Source organism: Corvus brachyrhynchos, unplaced genomic scaffold, assembly GCF_000691975.1.
Source record: "Corvus brachyrhynchos isolate BGI_N302 unplaced genomic scaffold, ASM69197v1 scaffold142, whole genome shotgun sequence".
Lineage (NCBI taxonomy): Eukaryota > Metazoa > Chordata > Aves > Passeriformes > Corvidae > Corvus > Corvus brachyrhynchos.
Window position 1 is genome coordinate 8,497,254 of NW_008237226.1, and position 12,079 is coordinate 8,509,332.

Sequence of the window (12,079 nt, forward strand, 5' to 3'; positions counted from 1 at the left end):
TGTCTAGTAGTAGGGGTGATGAACTATAATCCTTTAAATTGCATTACCTGATACCAAGCATTTTCATTACAGCTGGCTGCAGCTTTACAGGGAGGGTACCATGATGTGCTGTCACTGCTGTCATGCTGTTGACTGAAACCCATATGTTGTGATATACTCAGGTTCTGGGATGCTTAAGGATATAAGCGCTGTATTTCAGATTTACCCTGTTTTCCTCAACCCTGTGTGAGGCCCTGACCTGCTGCATGCCACAGTACATATTCTGAAGTAAGAGTTTGCTGAACCATTGTTCCTTAGCATAAACAGTATACAGCTGTACACAGTCCTACATCTGTTCTGTCCCATCAAAGCAAAGACATTCCTGTGTACCATAGTCTCTGTCATGTTTCATGACAAAACGATTTCAAAAATATTTAGAGATCATTTTCTTTTTCTGCTAGTGATATATGTATGCCAGCAAAAGATCAGAGAGAGGATGGAGAACTATTCTTTAGATAGCGGTGAAAAGACTTTTCAATAATTCTTAAAATTTTTTCAAAAACCTCTTAGTAATTTCCTTATTCTGACACTGTGACGGACCTCACAAAGGACTATAAAAGATGGTCTGACAGACCTACACATATTATGCTGTTGTACTTATAAATGATACCATGTAAAAGAGCAAATAATTACTGAACACTGGTATCTGGCACTATTTCTGTGCTTCTAATAAAGCATTCCCTGCACAATGGTGTGTCCATTTGGGTGGAGGGGGTAATTCCAACGTGTCAGTAGCATGAAACAATGTGCAGACTCTGTGAAACTCAGAATATGTGTTGTATGCCATGGGATGTGGCATGTAGACATATGGGGATGTTTAAGATATTAAACCCTACTGGATTACTGAGAGAGAAAGAGCTCACACATGGTCTTTTCTCTTCTGTACTGACTACTGGGAACTGTCTTTAGCACATGCAGGCTCAGTTGTGCCTGGGCTTTGTCCAGAGGGAAAGCTTGTTGAGACAGGCCAGTGCAACGCAGGAAAGCAGGCTGCTAAGAGAGCTTTTGATGTGAGAGGGCCCTGATAATCCAACTTGCTCCCTGACCTTTAGTTTTATGTAGTGTCTTGGATGCATTACGAGCAACCAGTTTTCTTCTATCGTGAAAATGTAATGATATGTCTACATAAAGCCTTATATATTTTAGCTGCATACATGATATTATACCTGCTCAGCTGGTATGACCCAGCATCATAACATGCTATGCAAAAATGTTTCAGGTAACCCTTTACCTGTATGTCACAAAACTATGCATTGAATGTATTGCTTATTTTTATAGTATTTGGGTATCTTTGACCACCACTGCACTGGGGCACTGGGCCACATAAGCATGTCAAAATGCCCAAGGAAAAGGAAAAAGTATCTTTTCCCCACTTTTGTGCTTTCCTCACATAAGTTGCACCAGTGTTTCTTTTCAAGATCTGGTTTCTTCCTCTGTGGATCTCTCCTCAGATGCTGTGTCCATGCCACCCTGCCAGGGCTGTTTATACTTAGCAAAGAGACCATAAGTCCCACAGTTATAACTACGGTGTCTCTGACTGATACATTAAACATTGACCTTTTTGATGTGTGACTAGGCCAAAGAGTCTTAACTGCAAAAAGTGCATTGTGACATTTTAAAAAGTAAATGTCAAACGTGGAACTAATGGAACATACACAGTACAGAAGATCTAAGGCCTTATATTAATTTATCAAGAGTAAGGAATAAACGGCACTTCACTGGTACCTATGGGGTACCTAGGCTACCTGACGTCCTACAAAGTAGAAGAACTGGAAAATTAATCTAGTACTAGTAGACTAGTTATAAATCTAGTATTATGCAATGATAATACTAAAAATTTTATATTAGAAGAAAAGTGTAAAGCTAAAGTTCTTGTACTGTATTCTTGTCACAGAAAATTTTGTGTGTACAAAGGGCCTAACATTTTCTAGTTGTATTAAAACACAGTGGTTTATGAGAACGAGAAAACAGCCATGCCCCATTGTGGTATAGTTTATAAATACCATTGTTTAGTTTAAGCTAGGGCACTGTGGTTATCCCTTAAGGAACATATGGTGTATTAAGCAAAACCAATTACAAAATTCTCAGCTAGATTTGCAGATTCTCTTTCTTTGCTCTTGTCTGAGGTTAGAATTGCAATGTTGCTATTTTTCCAAAGTGGAAGCATATGGTTTTGAAAGCCTCTTATTCTTTTATTTATTATATATTCTCTTTCATTTTCATGCAGGGAAAATTTGCTCTTTTAAAACTCTGGAACTGAAAAGTACTCAACTCTTTCTCACCTGAGAAACAGCCTTGCTAACTAAATGGAGACCCTGCTGTGTGATTCATGAGAGTCTGCCTCACTGAATGAAGAAAGTAATTTTTGATACAGGCATTGTGTTCTTCAAAAAAAGAGTCTTTCCTGTGGTTTGGAAGCTTTTTGTACAACTAAGATGATCAGCAGTAAAGTGGGTGACTAATAAGCATTAACATGGTAACTAACATTTTCTCTATAACTTCCATTCTTTTTCCCCCGTTTCCCTCCTTTTTTTAGCCCCAGCCAGCATGAGGAGTGCCTCTCTGAATCTTGTGTAGCTTCTGTATCCATACAGCTATTGAACCCAAAGGCCTTTTAGATGCTTGACAGTATGTTCTTGGATGGAAACCTATGCAGGAAAGGTTAAGAGTTAGATCTTAGGTTTATGGGTAAAGAAATTACCTGGACACTGTGAAAACACACTGAGATGTATCAACTTACTTAAAATTAATGTTAAGTGAACCTGAGTCATTGTTCACATGTAGATGCCTCAGGCAACAAAAAAATCAATTTAAAGAAGCATGGGAAGCCCTTGTCTGTTCTGTTCACATTCAACATGGAAGTGATCTGACTCTTTACCCATTATAAAACTCCATTTAAGACACACTCCCTAAAAGATGTTTTCTCTTCACAAGTGAGTCTAGGTAGAATACTGACAGATTTTATTACATTAATTTTCTTTTAATAGGACTCTATGTTATGGTGTTTTGCAAATCAACATATTCAATCTGAAGGAAATCAAGTTCCTTGGGCAGTATCAAAAGTTTTATCAATGGACTTTTGCTAAGACTGTAAGCATAAATCTTTCCTATGAGGAAACTAAAGTAATAGGATTAGAATTTGGACCACATAATCCTATATGGGTTTTTTCTTTAAAAGCCTGTTTGTGTTAACTAGTTCTAATTGAATGACTTTAGGGTGCTCAAAAGCCTCCATGAGGCCAACGTGTTAAGTGGGATGCATTTCCCAAGTAACAAATTTAATGATCTGCTTTGAAAGAGAGGCTAAGAGATAATCAATAGCCCCCTAAGGATGTGTTCAAGCTTAATGGATTTCACCAAGCAGATTATCCTAGTATTTATAGTTCCTCTTCACTAGATGGTTAAAAAAAGTATGTTTTTTAATGGAAGAAGACAAAGAACTCAAGTAATCTTATTTATGAATTACTCATTATAGCAGTTTCAGTCCTCTCAAATGAATATCTCTTTTAACATTTTTATCGTGAATTCCATCATGTGGTTTTAAATAATTGAGAGTAACTTAATCTTATTGGGAATGGAGTGGTATGCCCTGACATATGGTGAGGCTCATGTCATCAGAAAAAAAGTCTTGTCAGTTTTTTCTCTTGATAATAATGGTAGGCACTGCTTAATGATTCCATGTATCTTTTTTCACTATGCACTCTCTCAAAAATCAAGTGAGATCTTCTAGGGGGTTTCATTACTTTTTTCTTTGGAAGGCACTTTCCTGACAGACACTGAACTCTGAAGAGTGTCTGGGCACCTTTGCATCTACAGAATTCCTCAGATACACTCAGCAGTTCTAATATTATACCCATCATTGGTTTATTTTCTTTCCAAATAAAATTTTTGTCTTGACTGCCGTCCATCCACTGAAGTAAGCAATATCTTTGAATGTGCTGCCTGAAAATTGGTTCCTATGAATGTACCAGTAAGAAGGCACTGAGCATCCTATTTATTTGGTATGATACACATTATTGCTGAAAATTAAGTGCAGAATATGTGGTAATATTCTAGAGAGAGGACAAGGAAGCATCATAATTCAGAATCAGTCATTTGTGTCCCAGTGATTGCACTGCAACTCTACCCCTGTGAAAATCCACAGGTAAAATACCCATCAAGATATTGCTCCAAAGGCATATTCCAACCCCCACAACCCTCATATCATGCCACATTATCTTCAGGAACAATGTGCTTTTTCTATAACAAGCTCAGTGATAATTAATTTTCATTCACTGGGTTGCCCCATCAATGTCAAAATGCCAGATGGGACTGATGGCTTGCAAGTCATAGAGAAAGCCTGTAGGATGGTTTCACTAGGACTGAGAAATATGTCAGCAGACATGACTGGACTCACTATTTTCTTGTCCTATGTTTCTCCCATACTCTCTTTTCCCTTTATATAGCCTTGGGCCTGAGAACCAACAGTACTGCATCTGATGCTGGGAAAGAAAAAGAGAAAAAACCTAACACATATTGCTAAAAAAAAAAGTATTTGTCATAAGCTCACTACTGCAATAGGACAGGTTTAATTTTCTAGTAAATATTTTCAACTTTGCCATGTTAGAATAAGTGTGCAGAAAGAGTAAGAGAAGTAAACCATTGATGACATGTAAGTTCATAAACATCTGGTCTAACTAAACAGTTTGGCCAAAGCACTCATCACAAATACTTTGTATTGCTCCAAATAAGGGTTTTAAGGTTTGCTAGGAATTACACAGATGAGGTTTGATGCCATATGGCTTACCTTCTGTGTCAGTGATGAGGGGAAAGATTTATTTTACAGCTGAATGCTATAATCCCTGTTTTCCCTTAAAATGTGTAAAATCAAGACACACACTGACAACTGTTATGACCCGCCACTGAGAAGGTGTAACTGAGGTTTCTGTCAATAGATCCTTGGGACAGATTAGAGTAAAATGACTCTGAATGACCTTTGTGTATGTGTGTATATACATATATATGTGGCAAGTTTGTTTTAGAGCAATTTGGTTGCAATGGAAAGGAGGCGTGTAGCCATTTTGGTTATTCTATATCACGAAAACATATAAGGAAAAAAAAGAAGACAAAGCAAGGATAACAGTAGAGGAAAGATACTACCAGCCATGAATCCAGAGACAAACTTGATTGTTGCAATGTAGATGTCGATGGTTTCAGTCTTGATCCATCAGATGTGGGGAGAGAGCTTGAAACAGTAAGTTCAATGGGTCAGTGTTTAGTGGAAGGCCCCAGAAATTAGTCTCGGGGTGTTTCAGGAGTCTTTGATAGTTTATGACCATCAAAGACATGACAGCTGTTTCTCATGCCTGTGTAGTTGTGCCAATTGTGCCTTATCAGAAAGGAGGAACACTTTCAGGATTATGTGTGAATGTTTCGATATCTCCCTTGGTGGGGAAAGAGGGGTAGTTTAACACCTCGGCCTTATCAGAAAGGAGATCTTTGGTAGGTTAAAAAGCATTGTCCCACCTCACAGGATCTGCTTCTTATCAGAGGCCTTTTCACTTATCTGGCTCACAACCCAGATTGCTGCTAAACAGCTGTTGGTTTGTTGTGGCCATCCTCTGGTGGGTGCTCACCCCCCTCTGCCCCTCGGCTCTTCTGCACGTCAGAGATGTGGAAACCCCACACCCAAAATCTCTCTTCGTCCCCTTCAGCTGGGGAGTGCAAACCTGGCCTCAGCAAAACACCTGCTGCTTTTGCAAATGGCTGATTGTTTGAGTCATTAACCATTAACTTTTCAGTCTCTCACAGCTTGGGCTGTGCCCATTGGCCTAGTCTTCTAAGTGAAACTTATGGGTTCCTACAGAGAAAAGACAGCTGAGACCATTCTTGAGTCAAAAGACAAAGTAATGATGGAGGAAAGTCTACACCCTGCCAGAATTGCAGTCAAAAGGAGTGAATACATTGTTCTGTGCATGCAGACCAAGTCTGCAAGAGCAAGATTTCCCCATGCCGTGTGCTATCTGCCAAGTCCAGGGACAAGGAGGTTCTGGAAGAAGATAGGTGGGGTTGTTTTGACTTCTCAGTATAACTCTTCTGAAGTAAATCTTGTTCCTTACATAAAAGATTCTGATTTGATCACGAACCCTACTTGTATTAAAGTTATCTAAATGAAAAAGGAGAAGAGATTTTATAAGTGAACTGACTGTATGCATTTAATATAATATAAAGATACCACCAAGGGTCCATGTTGTTTGAACAAAAGAGAACCATCTTACTTTTTAACTGAAGGGGATTGGTTTATATGGAAACAAGATGTTGCTGGAAATGTTGGTACTTGAAAAAAACGGAAAGAAAAAATTTGCTGTGTTTAGGCAATATGTTGACATAGAAACAAAGCACACTCTCCTGTAAAATGATATTTTATTAATAATAATTTTAACTAATATAGTTAAGTTTGAGTTGATTATTCCTGAAACTCAGGACTGCAGTGTTTATGGTCTTTAATTTCAATAAAAATCTCTTTCATTCAAACAATGAATGAAATAAAAACACAGATCTGGACTAAAATTGTGAACTTCTTACTGATGGTGACATTGAATTTTGTATGACCATAGAGAAATTATCACAGATTTCGCTCCCGTTCCTTTTTTTCTATAAGACTCCCTACTGAGTCTTATAGGGACATTGACAGTTCATGAGATGTTCTCATTCTGCTATTGCTTTGTGCATCATAGCTGTGTGAAAGGTAATTAAGAACCAATAGGGACCACTGCAGCTCTTTCTTGTGCAATAGCTACAGACGCATGCAGAGGGACTGCTACCTGACTGAAGTGCGTGTGGTGGGGAAGGGCACGTGGGCATGGTTTGCATCCCCTTATGTGCTGCATAAAATGAATGTGCATGATTATGTGCATGAAAATGAAAAAAAAGCTGGAAGTCAAGTATTCTTAGAGATGGTTTTACAGCCTTACAACCCTACTTGTATCATAACTGACTGAATATGTGTATACTTGCCTTAGTAGAGCAGTATCTCATGCCCAGTTATAGGAATACTGTTGTTGTTTTATAGCTTATGATGTGTCACATAAATGGGTTTATCAGGATTATGCACCAAATTCTGATATTAAATAACAACAGTAACAACATTATTAACATTAACAGTAATAGCATTGCTGGAATTGCAATGAGTTAGTGGACTTTTAGAATGTCAAATTTTCATTTTTGTCAGTGGGATGAGGAGCTGTATCAGCTACTCTACATTTCCAGATAACATTTGTGAAATCTGGTCCTTTTAGACCATCTCTAAACTGACAGCATGATACTTTATACTGAGTGACCTTGAAAGTGACCTCCCTTATAAACACTAATTCAGTCACTGCTTGGCAATGGCTGTGGGCCCGGGTTTAAAATGAAAACACTAAAACTACTGTATTTTTCACAGTAAAGGAAAATATGACCAGTTTTGACAGTCTAAGAAGAATGATGCAGGCTTGATATGTCTTTATAAATCCTGAAAAAAATGGGGTTGACTATTTGAAGACACCCAAGATGGCTCTCTTATTAGGGAATGGGGAATTAAGGCTTAGTAGATTGTGTACCAGGCAAATGAGCTCAGCACTTCACTAGTTGTTGATTTAGTGGCTCCAATTTTACTATTTCAGGATCTTCTTGCCATATTCTTTCATTCTAAGGATGGTCCTCAGTGGCTTTTAGAAATGTTATTCTGTTCTGTACAAAGCCTGTGAACAATTTCAAGAAACTATTTCAAGCGACTATTTTGGAGCTGACCATGAATTCAAAGCAAAATCTAGGCTGGAGTAAATACTTTAGTCCAAACTTGCTCAAATCTGGACTATGATGAAATTGTGGAAGATGCCACAGTTGCATAGACATGACAACTTGAAATTTCACCAACTGAAATCAGTCTACCTGATACATCAGCTTCAGTACTGGGCACTAGGTTGTTCTGATATTTTGGAGTTTAGACACATTGGAGACAAAGTGAACCCAAAACCTGGGAAATGTGATTTTAAAATTGCAACATGATGAAATAGATTTTAGGCTACTTATAATGTTTGAAATTACTGTTACATTTAAGAAACATGACCCTTTTTTTCCTAAATATATTATATTTATTTTAATAAACAGTCATTAGGAAGTACATCTTGTTAAAAATTGTTCACTCAATTTATCTTGCAAATGTCGTCCTGAATCATTTTATTTGATGGAGATCATAATCTATATTTCTTACCTGCAGAATTACCATGTATCTTTTGAAGTAGTCTCCTTATTTTATATTCTAGGAATACGTCATGCAGTTTTTTGTAGATAAGAGTCATTATACAAAGATTTATGTGAGTGTAATCCCTTCAAAAATTAGATAAGCTCCATCCCATCTCTTTTACTTGACAGATGCTGGTTTTCAGCAAGACTAAGACCCACTATTTTTCCTGTCTGATTTCTGATGTACGGTGCTGATGAAGTCCCAGAATCCTGAAGCTGCAAATGACTCAGTAAATCAGGTATTCAGGTAATATTAAAGTCTCTTGTGACATTCTCCCATTCATAGTGTTACCTTTTCAGATGATTTTTGAGCAGGGAACACATATTGCCAACAATATGTGCAATCTAATGAGAGGTTTTTAAGTGTAGAGGTCCTGGTTCTGCAATTTCTATACAGGTGGATGACCATGAAGAGTGCCAGTGACGCATCTAAGGCTGTCTAGCTGTGAACTCCCATTGAGGTTCACGTCAGACTTAGGGCAATGAGCCATATGTCCTCAAGTGCAAAACTTTGAAGTTAGGTCAAAACAGTTTCAGTTTATTCCTTGTCACTGACTTTTAGATTTTCTTCATTAAGAAAGGACTATGGTGCAGTGTTACCATGGTACTTGCAACCAGTAGTTTTAAAAAATTGTGTTTATTCTTCTACTGCTACTTTTTCATGTAAGTTCTAAATTTTGATTTCTGTTCTCTGCCAAGAGCTTTATCCCTTGGGAAATACTAGTCAAATGTAAATGATCTACCAGATTTATCATCTTTCTTAACAGAAGTGCAGTGTGTACTTATGAATAGTGTATCAGAGAGCTGGGACAATGCCTTTATTTAATTATTAGAGTGAATAAAATCTGACTGACATTTTTGATTGATTTTCTACTCCTCTGCACATATAAAAGCAGAGTGAAAAATAAGGCCTTGATATTCATCAGTATCTATGATATTTAGCATTAATACTTGCAAGAATTACTTTGATATCAGCCTAATATGCTTTCCAGACACACATATAGACCATCATAGATTTTATCAAAAAGCAATTGCCAGCATAATGTAAGTGCTTCTTCTCCATTGTCAGACGCTTTGAAGACTGTGTATCACCTTTAACAACATATCAGCAATTTTAAAAACTCCAAACAACTGATTCCATTTATTGGTTCTCATTCCACAAAGCTCTCTGAGCATCCACTATGAAGTATATATGCAATCTAAAGAGTTGCTGATAGCATATGGATCTTCTCTAGAGAGCAATCTCTTGTTGAATGTCACAGTTTCTCATCATGGAGACGTTAGAGCCTCTTACCTAAAAATTTTACTGCTTATTGCTGCTCAATTCAGGCATTTGCTCCTCTCTATTATTGTCCAGTGGCATAAAAATTTTTCAAAATATGTCATTATTGGCACACCTGAGGGACTGGATGCCATCCAGACGGACCTGAACGAGCTTGAGAAGAGGGCCCATGGAAACCTCATGAGGTTCAACAACCCCCAGTACCAATACAGGCTGGCAAATGAAGGGTTGAGAGCAGCCCTTCTGAGAAGGACCTGGGGGTCCTGGTGATCAGAGCCAGGACATGACCCAGCCATGTGCACTCACGGCTCAAAGGCCAAACATGCCCTGGGCTGCATCCAGAGCATCGTGGCCAGCAGGGCGAGGGAGGGGATTCTGCCCCTCTGCTCTGCTCTGGTGAGGCCCCACCTGCAGTGCTGCATCCAGCTCTGGGGTTCCAGCACAGGAGGGACATGGACCTGTTACAAAGGGTCTAGGAGAGGGCTACAAAAATTATCAGAGGAATGGAACACGTCTCTTATGAGGAAAGGCTGATTGAGTAGGGGTTGTTCAGCCTGTAGAAGACTCTGGGGTGATCTTATTGCATCCTTTCAGTACTTTTTTGGGTCCTATAAGAAAGATGGGGACAAACAGGCCCCTTTTTAGCAGGGCCTGTTGCAATAGGGGGTAAGGGCTTTAAACTAAAGAGAGCAGATTTAAACACTGAACAGGTTGCCCAGAGAGGTGGTGGATGCCCCATCCCTGGAAACATTCAAGGTCGGGTCAGATGGGGCTCTGAGCAACCTGATGGAGTTGAAGATGTCCCTGCTCACTCCTGGGAGTTTGACCTCTATGACCTTTCAAGCTCTGTTCCAACACAAATTATTCTACAATTCTATGATAATCTTTATGCCAAATAATTATAATATCATAAAGACGTAGTTTATATGGCCTCACTGTGCAACTTAGATTAGGTGCAGGATTGGAACTTCTGTCCCTTGAAGGAATCTTTTCACATTTTTTTGAAATGTGCTTAGGGTTAGTTTTACTTTCACATGTTTAATTATTCAAACAAGTGTTTGGTTCATTTATTTTTACTATGCATCATCTTCGCATCTGAGAAAGAAAGAAATAAACTGAAAAAAAAGCCTGCATAAACTTTATGCAGTTCTATGGTTGTACTGTCAGACTGCAAAATATGTACATTTGACTATGCTATATAGCAAGATATCAGTACTTTTCCACTTTCCCATCCAAAAGGAACAATTACACATATATAGAAAAAGGTGAAAATCGCAGTGGAGCAGTTGTCTGGCCATGTGCAGAGAGACGTTTGTGATTGCTTGTTGTAACCCTGGGCTGCATCCTTCTGCTCAGATGACTTACAGAGAAAGCTGATGTTCTACAGGTCCTTGTTTGTGATCATGTCACCCTCCAATGGTCAGGTCTCCAGTGCAGCTTAAATACTGCATTGAATTAAGTGCTAAAACAACTCATTTGTTACCAATTCTCCAGTATCATTTCCCTGTGCATATGCATGAACCATCTAATGTTCACGGCTGCTGTCTGCAACTTGTCAAGTTTCACTAGGAGTGCCGAAGAGCAATGGAAGAAGATATGGAATAGTCTCTGAAGAAGAATATTGCTAACAGTATTTGCAGATCCTTGAAGTATCTGCCTAAAGTGATGGCATATTAGAGTGTGTGACTGAAGATAACACATGCAGGGCAAAGGTCAAAGTGCTAGGCTGTAACAAGGAACTGTGCCCTACTAGCTGAAGTATCCCACAGCACTAGCATTGCATCCCATCTTCTCCCTCTCTCTCTGGAGTATGGCATGCCAGACAGCTGCCTGACCAGCTGGGGGTGGTACGTGTGATGACAGACAGGGAGACAGAGAGGGCTGGTTTGTCAATGGGGAAATAGGAGACAGGATTCTGTGCCGTAAACCTCATAATCTGTCTGTGAGGTTTGAGGGTGGGTGGGCTTCTACCTCAGAGTCCCAAAGCAGTTTGCTCCCCCCATCCAGTTGTCCTCATGTCATGTTGGTTTATGATAGTGTCTGGTGAACAGTACAAGCATACAGTTGGCACTCCTACAATACAAGTACATGAATGACCATCTTTTTCAGGTTTCCCACACCCTCTGCGTGTGTATCCTTGGGAAACCTCCACAGAGAAACCTCTCTCAAACTGGTGTAAATACTATATGTTGATTTTTCATCAATATACAGCTATAATCTTGGTCCTGACTGAGATTTGTAGGACAGATTTTACATCAAAAATCTTTTTATTCCATAGAGAAGTCCATATTACTTGAAATGCTGAGATCAGTGACCTTCTAGATTCAGGACATTTTCTGAAAATAGTAGCTTGATCCTTAATGACTTTTAACAAGGGCAACCCAGCTGCGAGTGTTTGTCTACCCAGAAGGAAGAGCCACTGAACCCAGCATTGTCAAGATCAGGCCTTAGATAATTGACCTAAAGGTTTGTGTTGCATTTTTATATTGTTAT

The 12,079-nt window shown here is 38.9% G+C and overlaps 1 long non-coding RNA gene across 3 annotated transcripts in view; it reads left to right on the top strand.

Moving 5' to 3' along the window:
- Nucleotides 1-12,079, top strand: part of LOC108445453 — a 370,042-nt gene that overhangs the window by 97,286 nt on the left and 260,677 nt on the right. For 2 of the 3 annotated variants that reach the window (XR_001860308.1, XR_001860310.1), the window contains exon 3: nucleotides 8,434-8,551. This is a non-coding gene — a long non-coding RNA (uncharacterized LOC108445453). Of the gene's footprint in view, nucleotides 1-2,269; nucleotides 2,516-8,433; nucleotides 8,552-12,079 lie in introns of those variants that run through there. The other variant, XR_001860309.1, reaches the window with a different exon arrangement.